The following is a 22940-nucleotide window of genomic DNA, read 5'->3' as shown; positions in this document are numbered from 1 at the left end:
AACCAAGAATCACCTACCCAACAAAACTTAGTATAATACTTCAGGGCAAAATACAGATTTTCAATGAAATAGAGGACTTTCAAGCATTTATGATGAAAAGACCACAGCTAAATAGAAAGTTTGACTTTCAAATACCAGAATCAAGAGAAGCATGAAAAGTTAAATAGGAAAGAGAAATCATAAGGGACTTACTAAAGTTGAACTGTATATATTTCTACATGGAAAGATGATATTTGTAACTCATGAGACCTTTCTCAGTATTAGGGTAGTTGAAAGGAATATACATACATACATACATACATACATACATACATACATATATATATATATACATACATACATACATGCATATATATATATAGACAGAGGGTACAGAGTGAGTTGAATATGAAGAGATGATACCTAAAAAATAAAATTAAGGGGTGATAAAGGAATATATTGGGAGGAGAAAAGGTGAGATAGAGTGGGGTAAATTATCTCACATAAAAGTGTCAAGAAAAAGCTGTTAAAATGGAAGGGAAGAGGGAGGAGGTGAAAGGGAATGAGTGAACCATGCTCTCATTGGATTTGGCTTAAGTTGGGAATAACATACACACTTGTTAGGGTATCTTATTCTACAGGAAAGCAGAGGGGAAGGGAATAAGAGTGGGGGAGCAATGAGAGAAGGGAGGGCAGATTGGGGGAGGAAGTAGTCAAAAGAAAACACTTGAAAAGGGACAGGGTCAAAGGAGAAAATGGAATAAAGGAGGACAAAATAGAATGGAGAGAAATATAGTTAGCCTTTCACGACATGACTATTATGGAAGTGTTTTGCATAATGATACATGCATAACCTATACTAAATTGCTTGCCTACTCTAAAAGGGTGGGTGGGGAAGAAAGAAGGGAGGGAATTTGGAACTCAAAGTTCTAAAAACAAATGTTAAAAACAAATGTTAAAAACAAATGCTTTTTACATGCAACTGGGAAATAAGATGTACAGGCAATGGGGTACAGAAATCTATCTTGCCCTGCAAGAAAGTAAAGGGAAAGTAGAAAAGGGGCAAGGGGAGTGGAGTGATAGAAGTGAAGGCAGACTGGGGAAAGGGGCAATCAGATTACATGCCATCTTTGGGTGAGGGGGTAGAGATAGGGAGAAAATTTGTAACTCAACATCTTGTGGAAATGAATGTTGAAAACTAAAAATAAATTATAAAAATTAAATGGTTAAAAAAAGAATAAAAGAAATAATACTTTTCCCCCCTGGGAAAATCTTCATTTAGAACATATGAAAAACTTCATTTTGGAATAGGAGGAAGGCAAGCCAATCAGTATTTATTAATTGCATATTATGCAGTAGACGTGCCATGTGCCAGGGAAATAAGTATAAATTAAAAAAAAAACCAGAAACTGCCCTCAAGGAGTTTACATTCTAAAGTTGGAAGCCAACACATGAAAAGGATCTAAAAGTATTGCGGAGGGAATGGTAGGAAGTACCCACAAAGGAGTATGTTGTTGAGGTCTGGAAAGTCAAAAGAACTGCAGGGAAGGAAATGAAGTTTGGCTGGCCTGAGCTCTTCTTCAAAATGAAGGCCTTAGGGAAAACTCAACAGTGAAAGAAGTGATAACAGGGCCAGCATGGCAAAGGTAAGTTCCAGAAAGGGAAGGCCACAGGGATTATTGAATAATTCAGGGTGAGATGGCCCCATCACACCGAGGGAGGTTGCAGAGTGAGATTGCAGCTGATGCTTGGTGTTGGAATCCAGCAAGTCAGAAGCACTGCAAGTAGAAAAATGTAGGTTATCCAGTTGTGATTGCTAAGTTGTGTTTTAGAGGAAAATGAACCTGCCAGAAAGACTATTTGGTTTTTGCTGACTTTTCTGGGAAAGGTGAATTTCTAAAAGATAGAAATAATATTTAAGGATAAGAGGATTCTATATACTGAAGTTAGAAATAAAACTAATGGTTTGATTGACTTCACAAGTGATGAAATCAGTGTTAATTTAGGCAGGGAGTAATAGGCTGTAGGAAGAAAGCATGGTTTCTGACTCAAAGGTCTTTTTGAAGATGGCTTTGTTGAAGTTAAGGAACTGAGAGCTATAACATAGTGTAACATGAGTAATCATGATTTGGAATCAGAGCAGGTGTTGAACAATCCTCAAGCTTATTCTATTACTATCCTTAAGTAATCCTCCACTACTTTAAAGGTAATATCTTCTAATATAAAGGAGTCAGAGAATGGATACACTGCAATTTAAACAGTCAATAGAAAGTTTTTTTGTAAATGACTAATAAAGGTATAGCCTAATGGGAGTAATTTCTAGCAGTTGTGAGTTCCATACATATGAACGTATGTACATATATACATATACACACATAGACATATACATAATGTATACATGCACATACACACACATATAATATATAATGTTTTTTAAATAGCTGATGAAGGTATTTGTTTTGCTTGACTATTCAAGTTTGTAATTATGTTTTCTTGTTCTCTGAATGTTAGAGGGAAGTTGGGAAGGAAAGAATGTGAATCATCAGGAATTTTTTTAAAATATAATAAAAATGGAGGTGATGGGTTTGGAGCTTTGGATTTATTTCTTCTTGCTATCACCTGCCACTTTTAAAGTTAAACCTGCTTTGGGTATTTCCCCAATTCGATTTTCAGTGCAGTTCCTGCATAACTGTATTTATTCTACCTTTAATACAGTACCTTGAGGTTCTTTCTCTTTAGATAAGAAGCAATATAAAGGGTGATTCTCCTGGACATTGGTTAATATGCCACCATTTTCAACACAGTTGTACATTCTTTTCCTCTTTCTCCTTGTTCTAGAGGCTAGTTTTTTTTTTTGTGTGTGTCCCTTTTGTTATCCTGACACTTCTTTGTAACATGAAGCTATTATAGGCTCTTACCTGGTTGAGATTATTCCAGGGAATCTATTCCAGACATCAGTTTGTATGCATCCTTGGTTTGATATCTATCTCTTATATATGCCATTTTAAAATGTGCTCTTATAAAATTCTTGCACAAATACTTTGATTTCCATAAATGTCACTCCCTGTCCCCTAAATGCCTATGACATACTCATTTTTTGTTCATTGGCATAATTTGCAGTTATTTTTGAAGAAATTGAGTTTTAAAATTTTAGTATGCCTTTGAACCTATCTTCCTTTTTTGAATTCCTAGAACCCCAAAAGGACCAAACCTGAGGAAAGACAATATTGGTCATATAATCCCAAGGTATCTTTTTTGTAGATAACAAAAAAGCTCAAACAGGTTTAGCAAATTGCCCAAGAATCTATAGCCAAAAGAATATGCTTATATTTTTTCTAAACTTTTGAAATCTCCTTTCCTACATTCTCAGTTACATGTGTGACTGAGCCAAGCATGGCATTCCTTTGCTAAGACATGAACTCCCAGATAGCATCATCACTCGATTCCAGGGTTCCTGTCACTTCCACTTCACCAGCCAGTTATTTCTTGTCAGTCAGAGTTAAGTCCAGAGCAGCAGTTTCCCTCACTGCCTCCTCAACTTGCTGAAAGATGAAAATGTCAGCAATTGTCAGGTGCCAGGACTAAATTAAATTTTCTGTTGAGTTTCAGATTATTACTATAATGGTTATTTATACACACTTGCTCATTTACGTCACTATGAGCTTTCTAGAATATAGCATGATATCCATGGAAGATTCATTTTCCTCTTTAGTGAAAATTAAGAAAAGCTCTCTCTCTCTCTCTCTCTGTATGTGTGTGTGTGTGTGTGTGTGTGTGTGTATTCTTCAGGTGCCACTATTGTATTTAAAAATCTCTCTCTCTCTCTCTCTCTCTGTCTCTGTGTGTGTGTGTGTGTACATATCTATATCTATATCTATATATATCTATATATATCTATATATAGATATATATATATATATGTCAGTGATTGGGAATAAATCTAAAAAGAAAGGAAATCTTGAAGATGAGGTTTTAATGTTAACATCAAGTCACTAATAGTGAATAGGTAAATATAATAGGGTTGATGAGTAGCTCTATGCTAAATTAATTTCCTTGGTATTTTAACTGGAATTTTCTGACTTGCTTCATTCATAATGATGAACCACAGACATTTTTCTAGCATTTAATGCAGAAAACTAAATGAATTACACCTGACTGCCACAGATACCTAATACAATTTCTTTGTTTTCCAAAATGTTTTCTCCCAAAAAAGAACTCTGCTAGAACTGACATGAATATTCTGTTTTCCTGAGCTCAGTTCCTTTCTAGAGTTGGATTTGCACTAGAATATTGGAGCATGTTGAAAAATGAAAATATTTCCATCTAATATCATGTTCTTGTCTTTCCACTTCACACTATTTTTTCAAGTATGTTCTTTTTTCAAGAAGAAAGAGTTTTTGGTTTTACTGATGACATATAAATGGAAAGCCATTGGTGTTTATTGTTTATAAATGTAACATAGCTAAGGTCTTGTGGGATTTAAATAACATTGTTTTCATTATTCACAGGTCAAAAAGGCATATTCATATTTTAAAATCAGTAATTGATCTTTAAAACTTGTTGTAAACATAGAAATCATATATCTACACTTGAAAGGGACCTCAGAGGACCAATCCCCTTATTTTACAGGTGAGAAAACTCACCTGCGAGTGAGGGGAGTCAAAGTGACTTGCCTAAGGTTACACTCAGCTTTAGTATTTGAAGTGGCATTTGAATCTAAGTCCTCTGGCTCTGCCTCCACCATTCGTTCTATTAAATCACACAGTCTTAATTATTTGTCCAGATGACCACAACTGAACTAAAAATAAAAAGATTTACAGTTTTAATGATACCTACTACTTTTGTACTACTCCTGAACCAGACACGATTGCTTGCTTGCTTACACAACTCCCACTGGAGGACAAGAAGACAGAATGGTTGTAGAGATAACAAGTCAAAGATAGTTATTAGCAAATAGAACTAAAATAAGGAGGGAGAGGGCAGTAGTGGAGAAGAGGGGAAGAGAGAGGGAAGGAACAATATATATCTGTGCTCCTAGGCCCTGATCTATCTACTCCTTTAATGGCTAGACCCTTAGGGACACCAAGTGATTGAATGCCATTCTATTTCCCATCATTTCAAAAAGTGATTTGGATTTTGCTTATATGAAATACTGAAGTATTTCTAATAATTCGAGGGAATGATGACAATCAAGCTAAGTGATGATTACTTCTATTTAGAAGACTAGTGCAATGAAATATAAACATATAAAACAAAGATTTTTAGAATGCCAGCACCATTTATCCAATCTTTAATTTTAATTATATAGGACTCTACATGTTATCTGAGTGAATGACACAATGACCAAATAGTAACTGTGTCACAGAGAATTTGGGAAATCAGGAACATTGGCTGAAGAAATATTTTGCAAGATTCTATTTTCCTGAGTAATGATCAGAAAAGCTATATAAACATGGGAATTTAGGACTTCTTTTCCCTCCACCAAGGACATCAAGACAGCATAATTAATCATGTAATGATTGTGTGAGTGCACAATCTCTTCATCTGTCTAGCAGTGGCAACTATGGAGAAGGATTACTCTCAAAAATGCTTTTATTTCTTGTTGTTTTTTAAAAGATATTCAATCAAAACTAAGACTGAAGTCATGGTTCATTTTTTCCTTCACTGGGGCCTGATCACCATTAGTGATTGGTAATTATCAGTATTTCTGTGGAGAGGATCAGAGGGGAGGGAGATAAAGAGGAATTAAATTTGGGTAACAATGAAATTTTGGCTAAAATAAATTATTAATGACAGAATTATAAGTTGACCTATGATTTTTTCTTCTAACTTCTCCCTCAGTTCTTATGTGCATATAAATATAGGATGAGTGGCATTTGTTTACACCTAACGGTTCTACCAATAATATCTTCATAAATTAATAAATATATACTTTCAAATAAGGTCAAATGTTAAACAGCCATCTTTCTTAAGTTATTACCAAAATAAAAAAAAAACTCTTGTGAATTAAAAACAGCCTCCATTGAAAATGGTCTGAGGGTAGGCCATGGGAAAGCTTGCACTCATTTATTTTCTCCAAACAGAGGGGAAACTGGGATCCATTATTCTGCTACAAAATTCCCCCTCTGTGCTTTGGTAACAAAATATAGGCAGTAATTGTGTTGACATATAACTTGACAATAGAGCAGACAAGCCTGGGTATCTGCCAAGCTTGAATAAATAGTAAACATGTTATCCCTACGTTGCTTCTTGTCTTTGTCAGCCATCCCAGTGTATTTTTTGATATTATGAAGCAGGAATTTAAGTACTTGAAAATAATACCTGAACAAAACATTTAAAGCTACAAACACATTCTTAGACTAATTATTTCCTTATGTAGCTAGATTTATTGCTTCTTCCATTCATTTATTCAACCAATATTTATTAAATTAATGATATTGTGATACAAAACTTGGTGACACAAAGCTAAATAACTACAGCACCTTGCCTCAAAAATCTTCCATTCTACCAGAGGGGATACAATATGTAAACAAATAAATCTAATATAGGTATAAGGGTCTGTGATAGATTTCAAATTCAGGTCTTTCTAACTTCAAGTTTGATGCTACCTCTATTCTACCGCTTAGATGTATCTCTCTATATAGTTCTTGACGAGGTGGAATTTGAATACAAGGAAAGACAGAGAAATTCAAGGACATAGGAGGTCATAGAAGTTTAGGTAGCAATTCAAGTTGACAGGGTTTACCCTTTTATTTCTTATAAGACTTCCAGGTCTTTGTTCTAGAATTGCTTCTGAAAGCAATTTTTAGTTTTTTCATTCATTGTCAAGAGACCTCTTCTCTATATTATTAGGTGTTTAAGCTTCTTGAGGGCAGGGAGTGTTTTTTTGCTGCTTTTTTTTGGGTCCCCAGTGCTTAGCACAGAGCCTGACGTAGTAGGTGCTTACTAAATGTTGATTGATTGTTTGGATGAGATCACATCCTACAATGTAGAGGGCTGAAATTAACCATTTTTTTCTTTTATATCTAATGTTCTGCTATCACATGTACTTCATATTTGAATAAAAGTATTAAGATATAAATTTATCTTCTGTAGTCTCATTACAAACTTCTTTAGGACAAATCCAGCACTACAATTTTTGGTATGGCATTCACATTCATATTATTAGCTCATTCCTATGTTTATTCAGTGGAGTTCAGTTCAAATTTGTCCTGGGACAAGTAACTAGATGATGATCATGATGTAAAATTTTTCTGACCTTCCATAGTTGTTATATTTTACTGTGTGTTTTTTAATATAGTTCTCTTGCAGATTTTATACATACATACACACATACACATATACATATACATGTGCATATATGCATATACATGTTGCATTCCCTCAGCAGAAAATAAGCTTCTCAAGACCTAAAACTATTTTTTCACTTTATAATGCTTGGTCACTGTCTCATTGGTCATTCTCTCATTGGAGACTTCAAGCAAAAATTGAATATCCACTTGTGAAATATGTTCGACTAAGGATACCTTTTGGATATGGGATGGATAATACATGTCCTTTGCCATCACTTTTAACCATGAAATCATGGGATTTTTGTTACATTCCAAAGGACAGTGTATAAAGAATGGATGATCTATTTATATTTGTGATGCAAGAGAAAAGTACAAGAATATCAAGATTTTGAGCTTGAGAGATAGGAACAAGGAGGGTATCACTGATAGAAAGGAGACAAACCTAGAGAAATTGATGTGAGGGGATAAACAATGAGTTATCTGTCAGATACAGGGATTCAGAAGTGCTGTTAGGGTACCCAAGTGGAAATTTTTACTAGGCTGTTGGAAATGAAGATTATGGCTTGGGGAATAAGTTAGAGCTAGAGATATAAATTTGAGAGTAATATATATGCAGATGATATTTGAAGCCTTCAGTGTGAATGAGTTCTCTTAAGAAGAGAACATAAAGAGAAGGAAATAGCAGAGAGGTGATCTCTGAACTTCTGCTATGAGACAATTTGGAGAAGTGAATGGAGATTTATAATGATAATGTCAATAAGAGCTGACATATGTAATTGTTGGAAGGTTTGCAAAGCACTTTTTTGTGGCATCTCATTTAGCCGTTAAAGAACCATGGGATGTGGATGCTATTATTATTCCAATTTGACAAATGCAAAAGCAGAGACTGAGAAATTAAATCACTTCTTCAGAATCAGGCAATTGACAAGTGACTTGGGTAGAACTTGAATTCAGGTGTTCCAGACTTCAAGTCCAGCATCAGAATAAGAGTATTAAGAAAGAAAAGAAACAGAAAGAGTGACAGAGAAAGGCAGAGACAAAAAAAGAGACAAAGAGACAGATACAGGGAGAGAGACTTGTGTAGCTGATTAATTAATAAATAAACCTATTATCCCTAGTCAAGGTACACCAATAGGTGTTCATGATCAGTAGTACTAGAAAACCACTTTCAGCCCCTGAGAGTCCTGTAGAATACTGAGAAGAAAAATATGCAGCCATTCTTTCAGGACTCAACTTGCTGATTTGATTGGGGGTGTGGAATAATAATTCCAGAGAGTGCCCTTCAAAAGTATTTTCAAAGGGTGAGAAAGCACTCCAAACTGAGGGGGCCATGAAAAGCTTCTTGTGGGAGAGGGCATATTAATTGGCACTTTAAGGAAGCTAGGGATTCTGTGGAGATGAGTAGGGGATGTATTCCAGACATTCTGAGCGCTGGGGATGTGCTGTTCAGTGGCACAAAGTTAGGAAATAAAATGCCAAATGTGGGACCAGCATCTTTGCTTTCAATGACGATTTTCAAAATGTGTGATCTGTACCATGTAAGCTACCGCGTTGTTCTTTATGTCTTCTGTACTCCATCATTCAATTTTCAATTTCCTTTGACCCTGCCAAATCGTTGCACATTCCTACAAACTATTCAGCATATTACAGTATTTTTGCGCAATATTTAGTGAGAGCTGGCATTCTGCTAAGAACTGCAATTCAGAAGAAGACTACGCTCAATCAAATGCAAATTTTAAACTCAATGTTAGACAGAAACATCAGGCTAAGCAAAATAAATCTCAAATAGTGAGAAAAAAATGGGATTCAGATATTTTAAAACAACATTGTAGAAGCATTTATACTGTCTTTTGTCCCTTTTTATTTGGATTAGATATTTTATATTTAGATGATTTATTCATAATCACCAACTGCTATGGATAATTTCAAATCATTCTAACAGAAAGCATAAAGGCAAAATAGTTATCTATGGCCAAAAAATTATTATCATGATATTAATAGCACACCTATGCACACCTGTCTAATTGTTTTTCCCATTTCTAAAAAGGCAAAAGAAATTGCTCAATTCAACAGCTTTTCTGGTGACTTACAAAGCCAGCTAATTCATTAACAATAACATGGAAGAAAGAAATAGCTCATGGGGTAGCTCTCCATTCTTGAAGGCAGTGTGATACAGTGAAAATGCCTGTGGTTCTGAGGTTCAAGAGGATCTGGTTTCAAATCCTATCTCTTACCATTTATGTAACCGTGATGGGAATCATTTTATTCACCTATAAAGTGAAGGGGAAAGCTCCTGATGTACCTTCCAAACATAGATCTTGGATCCTTAATGCACCAAAGTCTGTAAAGTAAAAGGGGAATACTCCTGTAATGACCACAGAGGATGGTTTGTTTTTGTCCTTTGTGCTCAGAGAGCACCAAAATTGACAACTCTATGTTGGAGTCAAGGTACAGTGTGTCCAATTGTGGATGATTAGCCCAAGAAGAACTCAGAAGGCTCTACCACAGGTAAGGCACAATTAGTCATTATCTATATGAACGTTTGGAATGGAGATATCTCTAAATTTGTGTATCTCACATTTTTTGAGCTACTGCAATTTTGTTTTCTCATAGAGCACAGCACATTTTTAATGTGCGCATGCCATGATGAGCAAACCTATGCCAGTGTCTCCCATATCTCACAATTGATAACAAAGTTCTTCAGAGACCATGATATTTTCCTCATATTGCTTTTTTCTTACCTCTATGTGAGTGCTTGCCTAGTGTAATTTCACCATAAATTAGTCTTTTAGGCAAATGGGCATTTGGCATTTAAACTATGTATACAGCTCATCAGTGTTGGCAGCAGAATATGAATGCTTGGCGGTTCAGCTCAAGAAAGGACTTCATTGTCTGATACCTTATCTTGCCAGGTAATCTTCAGAATCTTCCTAAAACAATTCAAATGAAAGTGATTAAGTTTTGGGGTATGGTTCTGGCAGACTGTCCAGGTTTCACAGGTCATCACAATGGCTCTGCAGATCTTCAGTTAGGTAGGCAGGCTAATACTTCTTCTCTCCCGTGGTTTCTTCTGGAGCCTCACAAACACTAAGCTAGCTCTGGCAATACATGCATCAATCTCTTCATCCATGTACATCCACAGAAAGTATGTTGCCAATGTAAGCGAACTTATGCACAGTGTTCAATATTTCTCCATTTGCTGTAACCAATGGATCCTCATATGGATGGTGTGGTGCTGGCTGGTGAGGAACCTCTGTTTTCTTGGTGGTGTTGAGCTAAAATTAGCACAAGCAGCAAAGAATCAATCCATATTCTGTTGCATCTCAACTTTAGAAGCTATATTGAGTATACAACCATCTATGAACAAAAAGTCATGCGCCAACTCTCCCTCCACTTTAGTAGTGGAGTGTGGCCTTTTCAAGTTAAATAATTTACCATCAGTGTGGCGACCTTGATGCCATTTTGATTCTCATTGAAGTTATCCAATAAAATTGCTGAAAACATCATGAAAAAAGCATGGGAGCAAGCATGCAGACCTGTTTCACTCCAGCAGTGACTGGGAAATTATGAGAATATTGTCCAGTGTCCAGGACCCATGCAAACAAGCTGTCATAGAACTGGTGTATTATAGTGATGAACTTCTATGGGCACCCAAATTTTGTCATGATCTTTCACAAGCCCTCATGACTGATGGTGTCAACAGCCATGGAAACATCATAAACAATGTTTGCTCCTGGCTTCTCACCCAGAATCATTAGGCAGAAAACATCATACTTACCATTCCTTGGCCCTTTCTGAAGCTACATTGGATCTCAGGTAGATGAACATCTTCCAGGTGGATAATCAGTCTATTAAAGAAGACTCTAACAAGACTCTTGCTGGCAATGGCTGAGAAAGAATCTTCCATAATTTTAACAGGGCAACCTATTTCCCTTTCCTTTATAGAGATGGACAATGGAGGCATGATGAGGACCTTCATGTCTTCACAAAATTTTTCTTTGACCTCATCAGTGTTCATCATGGTGGGAGCACAGGCATTTATGGTGATGGTGTGGCATTTTCCAGCAAGTGGCAATCCCATTGTCATGAACTTGTCATTCATGCCTTTTGGGATACATACAAGTTTGTTGATTAGATTAGATTTGATTGCAAAACTATGTCACCTGCCCATCTCAGTGATTACTCCAAAAAATGTGTATCCATCTCAGACTTTAGTAATCTGGCCTTCATTTGCCAGGCTTCTTTCAGTCAGGGCTGCTATTTGGATGTGATACCTGCTGAGTTCTCATGCAACAAGGGCTCTTTGTTTTTCAGGTCTGCTGAATTTTGTGTTCTCCATAAGTGTCTGCATAGTCTATGTACCAATTGTAAGTTAAATCATTTTCACAAAAGTGTTTGTATATTGGTGTGTATGTGGATGTCTGTGTTTGTGCACACATACACATGTGTGTTTTTTAACTATAGAGTAGGACCTCTGTCACCTATGATAAATAGACCAGGGTTAGGTTAGTAAGTGAAGCAGACAATTTTTAGGGCACATTTTCTATCCCCTTCTTCATTCCAGGAGGTGAGCAGTACAACCTTTCCCAAAAGGCTGCACAGATACCCAGGAGGCTGCTGGATTCCACTGCTGCTTTGGTCCAGGGAGAAGATGACACTATGGCCTGGGCTGCCTGAGTCCACATTTGTGATTATAGCCCTTAGTGTATCTGTACCTGCTGCTTCCTCACTTGCTCATTGCCACAGGACTTCAAGCTAGGTAAAAATGGCAAAAATTGTAGGGTTTATGTCGTTTGACTTGTACATAAATTGCATCTAAGTGAGGCATACTTGCCCAATTCATCAGCCTCACCCTCTTCCAGAGTCGTTAGAGTCCAATGGCAAGGCAAAAGTCAGGATGACTCATGTCTTCATTGTCTAACCAAACTCTAAACATTCCACAGTGCCTGCTTTCACTACCTCTATGGCCCATTGAAAGAAATTGTTCACATCTGTCTATTTTGCCAGGGAAGTCTTCACATGCTTGGGGTAGACATCCCCCTCCCAACTTATTGATGCTTTTTAGGCTCTTCAGTCACTCTCAATCTGGTTTAGCCCATCTGCCATTATAATTTATTGCAGTATGTCCACTGTGCATGCCACAGCTTCTTGAAGTCACAGGTGAAAGTTGGGTGGCAGGTGCATACCAAAAGTAGAAAGTAGCCCTGAAAAAGGGGCTCAGCAGCCCTCAAACCAGAGGTACTAGTCTTCCCCTAAACTTCCATATACCACAAAGGATATCAGTTACTCAAAGGCTGGGAGCATAATCAATTACTTCACCTCCCCAATGAGATAATAGGAAAAACAGTTGGTTTCCTTCAATTAGGTTACATTCAACAAACACTTATTAATGGGTCATATCTGTTGGCCTCAGGGAGGGTTCCAGTATATATACAGAAATTGATAAAATGAAAGGGACAACAAGAAATATCTAAGGAGCAAACTCAAGAGAGATGAATGGGAAGATAGATACAAGGAGACTATTTTGTTTTGGAGGCAGAAAAGGCTTCTTTTTCAAAAAGATAAAAAGAGAAATATAATAGCAATTGATGCAAAGGGGTTGTGAAGTTGAGAGAAGGAGCTCACAATGCACAGCCTTTTATCTCAGTAAAGTGGTCAAGGTTCTTTGCCGGGTGGTAGTGGCAGGGTGTAAAAGGTTTATAACCATGATGGGGAATGTAATAGTTTCGATCACTTAAGAATAAAAGAATTGTCATAAAGCAATTATGTCCTATTTGAGATTTAGAGAAAATAAATTTCTAGTGGACACAGTCCATAGAGTTGTATGACTTTCAGTAGGGACATTCTGTAAAATCTGGGTAGAAAGATAAAAAAGGGAACTGTGAGGGTGACCTAGGATTTGAGTTTGGCAAAGCATGATTAGTAGTAGAAAAAAAGTGTAAATATTTCAAGAATGAAAGATAGTGTGCAATTGATTTAACTATACAGTCAAGACTGTGAAGAAAGGGAATCATGGCCTAAAGCAATAGAGATCCTGTGATAACAGGGATGGTTACAGTAAGTGAAGGTAGCAGTGAAAATGAAGAGTTGGTTAAGGGAGAGCAGGACAGAGGGAAAATGAAAAAATAGGCAAATGTGATCAGAAGTAAGAATTTCAGAGTTCTGGAGTTAGTGTAATGGTTGGAGTTGGTAAACCACTTGCATGGGTATCTGATGCTGATGGGAAGTTCAGATAATAAGGGTATTAGACATCTATGAATGGAGGATCCATGGTATTTGAAGATATACACATATATGCATATACATACATGCACACAGTTGTGTATGTGTGTCTGTATTTATCTAGGTCTGTGTCTCTGTGTATCTATATTTGAATATGAGGCAAAGTATTAGGCTAAATAGACTGAATATGAGCCAGGCATCCTGGGGAAAAAAGAGGGCAGAATATCCTAGAGTCCAGGAGATGACTAGACCACACAGAATTTGAAACACATAATACAGAAGCAACGTGTGAACCTTAGAGGTCTATCCAAACGGACCTTACTATTCCTCTTAGAAAAAAACTCTATCTCTTATTCCTGTGCCTTTTCATATTTGTTATTCTTTATATTTGAAATACACGTCTCACCCCTATCTCCTAAGATCTTTTGTTTTCTTCAAGACTCACCTCAAGAACTATCTTCTGCATGAAGCTATTCCTGGTAATGCTAGTTGACAATGACCTCATTTCCTAAAGTTACTTATGATTTTGTTTATATTTTATACATACTTCAATACGTATACATGTTGCCTCCTCCAATTGAATTTAACTTCCTAAAGGGTAGCAATAGGTTCATTTTTGTCTCTGTCTAACCCCTAGTACAATACTTGGCAGATGGTAGACACTGAATAAATAGTTTTTTATTGACTGATTTGATGCATAATGGCTACAAAAAGCTGAAGTTTTGTTGATTTTCTCCAGGTGATTTTGTGAAACGGTAAAGACTAAATGATATGTCAACATGGGAAAACAAGTTTTGAAGAGAGGAAACTTCTAGATCTAGTCCCCCAGAAAGACAAAAGTTAGGGTTATATCCATCTATGTTCAGTGATAGAGAGAGGAATAGGATTTTTAGGATGGATTTAGGTATTTGATAGAGCCTTACCTTCTTGAGCACTTTATGGAATTGTTGTTTACTCAAATAACAACGAAAAACAAAGGGGAATAATGGTTGCAACATATGGTAACTTGCCACCACTTCTCTGGCACCTATCTACCAGTGAACTTGAAAAAAGGGCATGCATCCATGTATTTCCAAACAAGAAGAATTTCAAATTCCATCACTAAGGGGGATGGTCTGTTTCTCATAGTACCAATCATAGATAAAGAAGGCTTAAGTACTAAGGAAGGAATATTGATGCCTAGTGTAGGCATCTATTAACCTAGAATGATCAAATTTTGAATTTTTATATATATATATATATATATAGATAGATAGATAGATAGATAGAATTCAATCTTTCAGCTAATTTCAAAATTATTCTCATTTTGTCTCACGATATCCCTATCCAAAATTTACCCTGAGAACATCTCTAAATATAGCTTATGTCTAGGTCTCTCAGGATGAACAAATGTGGATAAAAGGGTACCCAGTTCTGAGAAAAGGACTCAAGGTAACAACATATTCATTGTGCATAAGACAACTTTCCTTCTACTTCAAAGAAAATACAAAAGACATAGGACATTACTAGGATCTTTTTAAATGAAGAAAATGCAGAAATGACTCCCAAAAGCCCATAAAAATTATATTTCACTTCCCTAATGAATTACTCTTTCCACAATATCACAGAATCATAAGATCTTACTGAGATGGACAAAACCTGAAGTCATCTGATTGAACATATAGACCATTTGAGAGGTTAGATAACTTGCTTAAGGCCACACAAGTAGTAAGAGTCAAAAGTAGACTTTGAACTTAAAACATTCGATTGCAGCACCAATGATCATTCCAATGTACCATGCTGGTACCGATATCCTCCAAATTTTTAATGCCACCCTACAGGTTTTATTTCCCTATGAAGGGAACCAAACATAGTTTTGCTATATAGCCAAACCCTGACATTCTACCAAGTCCCATTATCCAGAGGAATACATTTACTCTTTTGAACTTATAATTGCATCTTATTGTTTAGTCTCCCTTAAAGAGATACTACCAGGGGTGTTAGTTCCTTTTTCTTCAGTGAGTTTCCCTTTACCTCAGAGAATCGTACAGACATTCAGTTTAATAAAGTGTGCTTAGAATTTACACAACCCCAGGGTGATTGTGCAAGGACTCATTCTTGGAGATAGTAGACAGTCAAATGTCATCCCCATTGGACCCTCATTATTTGAATAACATGTTAAGAGATACATAAAATCCAGGTGCCTTGCTTTGCCAAGTCATGGCCTTAGAATTTTCTTGCAACTCTTGGCAGCAGTGAAGGTGACTTGTTTGTTTCCTCTTCTCTAAGCAAGAGGAAAAGTGCTCAAGAATTTCTTCTTTTCTCAGTAAATGCGAATTTCCAGAGTTCTTGAACTTTTGAGTTGCTCTTGAAAACTCAAGAGACTGGCACTGCTAAAGACAACCCCCCTTCTCTGTTGGAAGGAGAGATTCTAGGATGATGCCACTCAGGAAATCCTAAGGTACAGAATCTCTTGTGAACAGGAACACATAGTTCCCCTCTACCTGTCACGTGGTTGACAAGACATGCCATAGCCTCTCTAAGGCTGTGACCAAGGATTCAACATCACACAAGAATTTTCCTCTCAAATAAGATTAGAGATTATGCACAATCCTGCTTCAAGATAGCCACACATGTATGTTGGCTAGGCAGAGGGGTGTGTTGTGGGAGAATCACACTCCACCCATCTACCCCCAGGTTCTGGTTCTTATCTCTCCATAAGCAAGGAAAGAGGGGGAAAGCTCTCTTTTAAAGACTATAAAAAGAGGCAGCTCCTCCAATGACAGTCTGCCCCTTGATAGTAAAAGCCAAGAAACTGTGCCAGCATTAGCAAATATCATGCTATAAGAGACCCCATGGAAAATTTGCATGCTCTTCATGGGCAGAGATAATCAAAGTCTCAAAAACTCACTTGGCCACTCTGTAACCCATCAGATTAATCAGAGTATTTGCTTGATTAACCTCTTAAATATTATTTTCCTTAGGATTTCTTAGCCCAGTTCTATGACGTGAAAAGAAAATGAAATCTGTGAATTTTGCATATAAATTATATTACCATGTTAGTTAGCTTTATTTTGTATTATTCTACCATAAAAAAGTGATTAGAAGGAAGGAATATGATGATTTCTTCAGTCTTCATGATTTGCACATTCTTTACTTCAAAGCAGCTGAGAGAGAGGAGAGATCATTAGAAACAAAGGGAAAGATAGCTGCTTCTTTTATAAAATAGCTTTTATTCCATCAGCATCTCTTTAAAAAAACAAATAATTGTTGCTTTAAATTGATTTTTCTTTTGGTTTATGCCATTGGTCTGACATAAATTAGTGTAAGTTGCATTTAATTATCCCTCTGGGACAGGACCGAGGAACAACAATAATACTTTATGGACAATGTCAATTGACTTGCCCTTCTAAGCAATTTTCTTCATAGCCTTATTTTTTATAAGATGAAAGCCATTAGATGCAGAAAGACAGTGATCCACAAGGCTGCAGGAAGCTAGATCAAGGTAACTCTTGGTGACTCAAGTTTAAAGAAACTGCCAATCATTTATAGAACAATTACATTCATACTTGAAAAGATTGGTGATTTTGTCTCCGTGACTGCTCTGCACAAATACTGATCGCAATTCATCCACATCATAATAGATTACAATTGATAACTCTCCTTTTGCTAATCTTCTAAACCAGGGCTGTACAAAATGTGGCCTGCAGGCCTCATGTGGCCCACAATGCAATTTATGCAGCCTGCCCACAAGCTTAGAAATTTACCCAAATGCTTTAATAAATGAAGCCGAGCTACTGCAGAGCTCTCACTAAAATGGCAAATCAAAATATAGTCTATTGCTTCAATGAAAACCTAAGGTTGGACAGCTTTATTCTAAACTATTATTCTAGATGTTCCCTAAGTGTCTTTTTGGTGACACATTATATAGTTTTGATACGAATTGAAGTTAAATTGACTTGTCTGTAATTTGCAGATACCATTCTTTGCTTTAATGGAATCCAGTGTATTCATCCTTCTTTAGTTTTGTGGTACTTCTGCTGTTCTCTGTGAGCTTGAGCACATCACTGAAAGAGGCTTAGCAACCATATTGGCTGGTTTTACATAACCCTGAGTTATACAGGATGTCTCAAAAGTCTTAGTGCAGTTTTAAATTTTTAATTTGCATTCCTTAAGGGCAGCTAGTTATACTTTCATTATCTCAATTCTTCTCTATGTCCTATTAGCCATTGTCATCATGCCACTACCAGTCTAAAGCTTACTCTGTTTGATAGAAAAAAAGAAGAAAAATGAGTTGATTAATTTTTCTATCATCCATACACTATTACTGTACAATTCAACTTGTGTAGTCCTCCCCATATCTCTTTTGATCCTCCCTTTTCCATTTAGCCATCGGATGAGAGATAATCCATTTCTGAACCTATATTCTAAGTTTTCCTACCAGAGGTTGTGCTCCTTTGGCCTGCCCTTTGAATGCTGATAAATTGGCATTAAATAACAAAATCAGAGGTTGAGTTATACCTTCAGTGTGGTTTACTGGGAACCTCCTTGACTTTATGTTATTAAAAAAAAACTCAACCATTTGTGCAGAAGAGAGTTAGGCCCCAGAAATCCCCAATTCTAAACTTACTGTTGCTAAACTTATTGTGCATCTTTGGTAAGAACATTTAACCTCTTTATACCTCAATTTTTTATGTAAAATAAGGAGGGAGTACACAAGATGATATTTGTCAGGACCCTTCCATCTCTATAATGTTGTACTTGTTTGCATTCCAGCTCATAAAAGACATGACATATTTGTTGTTTTTCTCTGATAATTATCAGTTTTGAAAGCAGATGTCACAGTTATGAAGAAATCAGAATAAAGGTTTTATGGTAGGCCTGAAAGAGATAAAGGATTTGGTTGGGGGCATAGGATACTATAAGAGGAAGAAAAGGACTGCATCAGGGAGTCCTACATGATAAGGGGAACTAGTCACTTGGGAGAGAAATATATGCAAAAGGAGAAAAAGATAACAAAGCAGTTTATCTGTATCACAATAATGCCAAAGGATAGCCCATAGCCCTTATGACAGCTGGGAGATATTCTGCTCTTCACCTACAAACTGAAATACATTATCAACTAGAGAATTCAAATGGCAGAGGAAAAAAAAAATATATATATATATATATGTATTCTGAATCACAAAGTGAAGAACTATTAAGGCAGGAAGAGACCTCTGAAGTCATACAGCAGAGACATCTCAGTGGGGATCATGTTTACTGTCTCCAAATATTTGAAGAGCTGTCATGTGAAAGAGGGATTAGACACTGTGTCACTGTATAAGGCAAAAGTAGAAGCAATAGACAGATACTACAAGGAAACAGAATTTGTTCATTTTAAGAAAGAACTTTCTAAAAATTAGAACTATCCAACAATAACAATCTCTATGATATATATATATATATATATATATATATATATATATATATATATATATGTATGTATGTATATATAACTATCATTATTAATAGTATTTTGCAGTTTGCAAAGCACTTTAAATGTTTTCTTATTTGGTGCTTAAAGCAATCTTGGAAGTAAATGCTAATATTTTACCCATTTTACAGATAAAATAATTGACTCTGCGAGGTTAAATGACTTGTCCAGTGTCTCAAAGCTATTAAGTATCTGAGGCAAGATTTTAACATAGGTCTTTATAACTCCAAGTTCTTTGCTCTATCTATTATGCTGTCTTGTTCAGTTGTTAAGTTGTGTCAGATGTTCTGTGATCCCATGGACCATATCACACCAGCACTGTCCATGGGGTTTTCTTGTCAAAGATACTGGGGTGGTTTGTCATTTCCTTCTATACCGGGTTAAGGCAAACAGAGGTTAAGTGACTTGCACAGAGTCACACAACTAGTAAGTGTCTGAGGCCAGATTTAAACTTAGGTCATCCTGCCTCTAGGCCCAGCACTCTATCCACTGATCCACGTAACTGCCTCCACTGTGCTGCCTAACTTTGCTGCTTAGCTGTCATCAATAACAAGGATTGTCTCATGAGTTCTTAAGTATTTTTGTTTGGTTTGGTTTGGTTCTGTGTTTTTGTTCTTTTTTCCCCTAAGGTCCTAAAGTAGAAGGATGAACAGATATCTTTCAGGGATGATGAAAGGGACTATTTTATGTAGTATGAAAGTCAGAGGCAGTTAGGTAGCACAGTAGATACAGTGCTGGGCCTTGAGTCAGGAATATCTGACTTCAAATGTGGCCTCAGACACTTAATAGCTGTGTGACCTTAGGCAAATAACTTAAAGCTGTTTGCCTCAGTTTCCACATCTGTAAAATGAGCTGAAGAAATAATTGTCAAACCACTCCAGTGTCTTTGCCAAGAAAACTCCAAATAAGGGCACAATGAGTCAGACATGATTGAAACTACTGAATGCAAATGAAAGTCCAAAAAGGTCAGAATAGTTCACCTTCATAAATTACAGTTTTAGAGCTGTAATGAACTTTAGAGTTCATCTACCTCAAACTTCTCATTTTGCAGATGAATAAATAAGACCCAGAATGAATAAGCAACTTTCTCAAGGTAAAACAAGTAGCAAATAAAAACTAGGATTTGATTCCAAAGACAGCCTCCAAATGCTTCACTTCCATTGAGTCATACTTCCTCCTTATTTTAGTGCTAATACTGATTCTATTATTCCCCTGGGGATTGGACTCTGTCAGCACCCTAAAGAGATTAGTAGATATCCTGTATCTTTAGTAATTTCCAGTGCAATAGCCTGCACAACCAGCCCTTGGGACTTATTTCAGTTTCTAATAGCCCTTCTTATCAAATCTTTAAGTACAGAAATCAGATTGTTACTTAGCTACTTAGAAAAAGATGCCTAGAGAGATCGATAACTTAAGCAGCATAGTGCTCATGTAAATTCAACAAAGTCCAGGGATGAGGCACATAAATTTGAAATTTTGTGGGGGAAAAAGTTTAGTGACATCGAATAATGAGGAAGCCAAGAATCATCAAAGAAAGTGTTGAATGGAAACCATCCCAATCACCGGAGAGCATAGATGCCATTTATTAATACATCCAGAACACAATCTGTAATTTGAACCAGAGAATGAAAGGAATATGCTTTGGCAGCAAATGTTCACCATATCATTTATCAGTGTGATTCTTACAAGAGGGAAAAAATGAACAGAAAAGAAAGGAAAAATGGAATACAGAGCTGAGTGTGGGGAAAAGAGGGAGGAAACAAAGAGATGCTTTGATAGCTAGAAGCCAAGAGACATAGATTATTAGAGCTAAGAGGGACCAGAAAGATCATCTAGTCCAGTTTTCTTATTTTCAGAAGATAACATCAAGCCATGGAGGCAAAGTGACTTGAGCAATGCCAAATTTTAATGAAAGCCAGGAATCCTAGTATCCCAGTATTCAGGTTCTCACCCTCTTTACCACACTGCTTTTAATTAAAAGAACATGTAGGGGAAATTCTGTATAATGTCAAAAAAGATACTTTTGAAAGAATGCCCATATTTACTCTTTGAGTTGTAAAGCCTTACAAAGCAGTGAAAAACTAGCAGCTTGATGAAAGTTGGTAAGGACCCTGATTACTGAGGATTGCTGCAAGTTCCATTCATACACCTGCCTTCTCATAGTTGTAAAATCTGTATGAGAATGATTTATCTACACTGATAGCATCAGTCAATCAATCAATAGACATTTCCAAAATGTCTTCTTAGTGTCAGGTGCTGTCCAAGGTCTGAGGATAATGATGCAAAACTAAAACTTTTTTTTTCTCTTCAACGTTTCCACTACTGGAAACAATGACATCCATTAGAGATTAATACAAAATTGATATGAATAATATTTTAAGGAGTAATTCCATAACAATTGGGATTGGGAAAGGTATCATTTAAGTGTTTTTGGACTATTCTGAAGGAAAACAGATATCATACAAATGCAGATGTGGGTTGGGAGTTCCTTTCCTAGTATGGAAGATACCTAGTACTAAGGTTAAGGGTGGGATTTAGGGAAATTTCTTTGGTATCCATAAGGAGGAAAGCTTGTAGAGGAGAGAGACTTTCATAAGGCAGGAAGATGAATTAGAATGTTATTGAAATCATCTGTGCCAGAGATCTGAACTAATATCATGGCCACATAAGTAGAGGGAAGACAGGTACAAAATAGATTGTGCAGGAAAAAAAATAACAAAATATGGCAATTTATCGATGTATGGGGTCAGTGACAATAAGGATTCGAAACTGACAATAAGGTTGTAAATCTAGGTGACCAAATTGATGTTGATTTCCTCCATAGTAATAAGGAAGTTCAGATGAGGAGTATGTTAGGGATTGGGGAGGGAAGATTAGTTCCATTGTGAAGATGTTGAATTTAAAATGATTGAAAGAGATCTAGTACAACATGTCTAACAGGTAATTGGAGGTGTGTGATTGGAGCTCTGGAGAGAGTCTAGGATCTGATATACAGCCTTAATAGTCATCTGTATATGGAATTCAATGAAGTCACCAAGTAAGAGAATGTAGTGAGAGAAGACAGCTCACAAGATATCCTTGGGGCACACCAAAGTGAGTGAACATGGCATAATTACCATGCCAATGAGACTTGCAGCAGTTGTAAAAGTAAAAGGAGACCAAAAAAGGAGTTTAATGAAAACTTAGGAGAAAGTATCCAGAAAAAGGTGATGGTCAGCAGTGCCAAATGCAACTGAGAAGAAAAGAAAAATAAAGACAGAGAAAAAAACATTATATTTGGCAATTAAGAGATTACCAGTAAATTTAGAGAGAACAGTTTCAGGTGGGTGATAAGCTCAAAATTATAAAGATTTAAGAAATTAGTGAGAGGAGATGGTGTGAAGGCAATGAATAAGGATAGACTTCTTTAAGAGTTTTACTGAAAAAAGGAGGCAAGATAAGAATGACAGAATTTTGTGTGTATTTTTCTATTATGGAATGTATTCTGATGGTAACCCAATTGACTTAGAAATGCAAAAAATATTCAATTTATTTTTTATTTTTAAAGTGTGTTGATTTTTAAAAAAAATTGATTCAATTAAACACAAGGAAGAATTGAAGGATCCCCCCAAATAAAGCTATCCCTTTACATGAATTAAAAATCTGTGAGGAGCCATGCAATTTAATAAGTAACTAGTGATTGACAACAAGCAAAGTACAAAATAGAGATACCTACATTGATCTAAGCTTGTTCCTGGTATAAAGGAGACCTCCCATACATGGTCCAAATTAAAGGATTCCCTAATAAAGCCAACAGTTTTCCAATATGTCTATTTGTGGATGATTTTTTACTATTTGCCTGGTGCACCAGAGTACCTCAGAACATTTTGATTAACTTTAACTGTAGGGTGAAAGGGAATACTAAAACCATACATAATAGGGGAAAAATAAATGGATGCCAAGTATATATTGCCAGAGAAATCATATGTAGGTGATCAAGAAGGGAAGGAGGG

Source organism: Trichosurus vulpecula, chromosome 3 (assembly GCF_011100635.1).
Source record: "Trichosurus vulpecula isolate mTriVul1 chromosome 3, mTriVul1.pri, whole genome shotgun sequence".
In the NCBI taxonomy this organism is placed as follows: Eukaryota; Metazoa; Chordata; class Mammalia; order Diprotodontia; family Phalangeridae; genus Trichosurus; species Trichosurus vulpecula.
The sequence above is the reverse complement of the archived record's forward strand: the minus strand, read 5'-3'. Positions refer to the sequence as shown.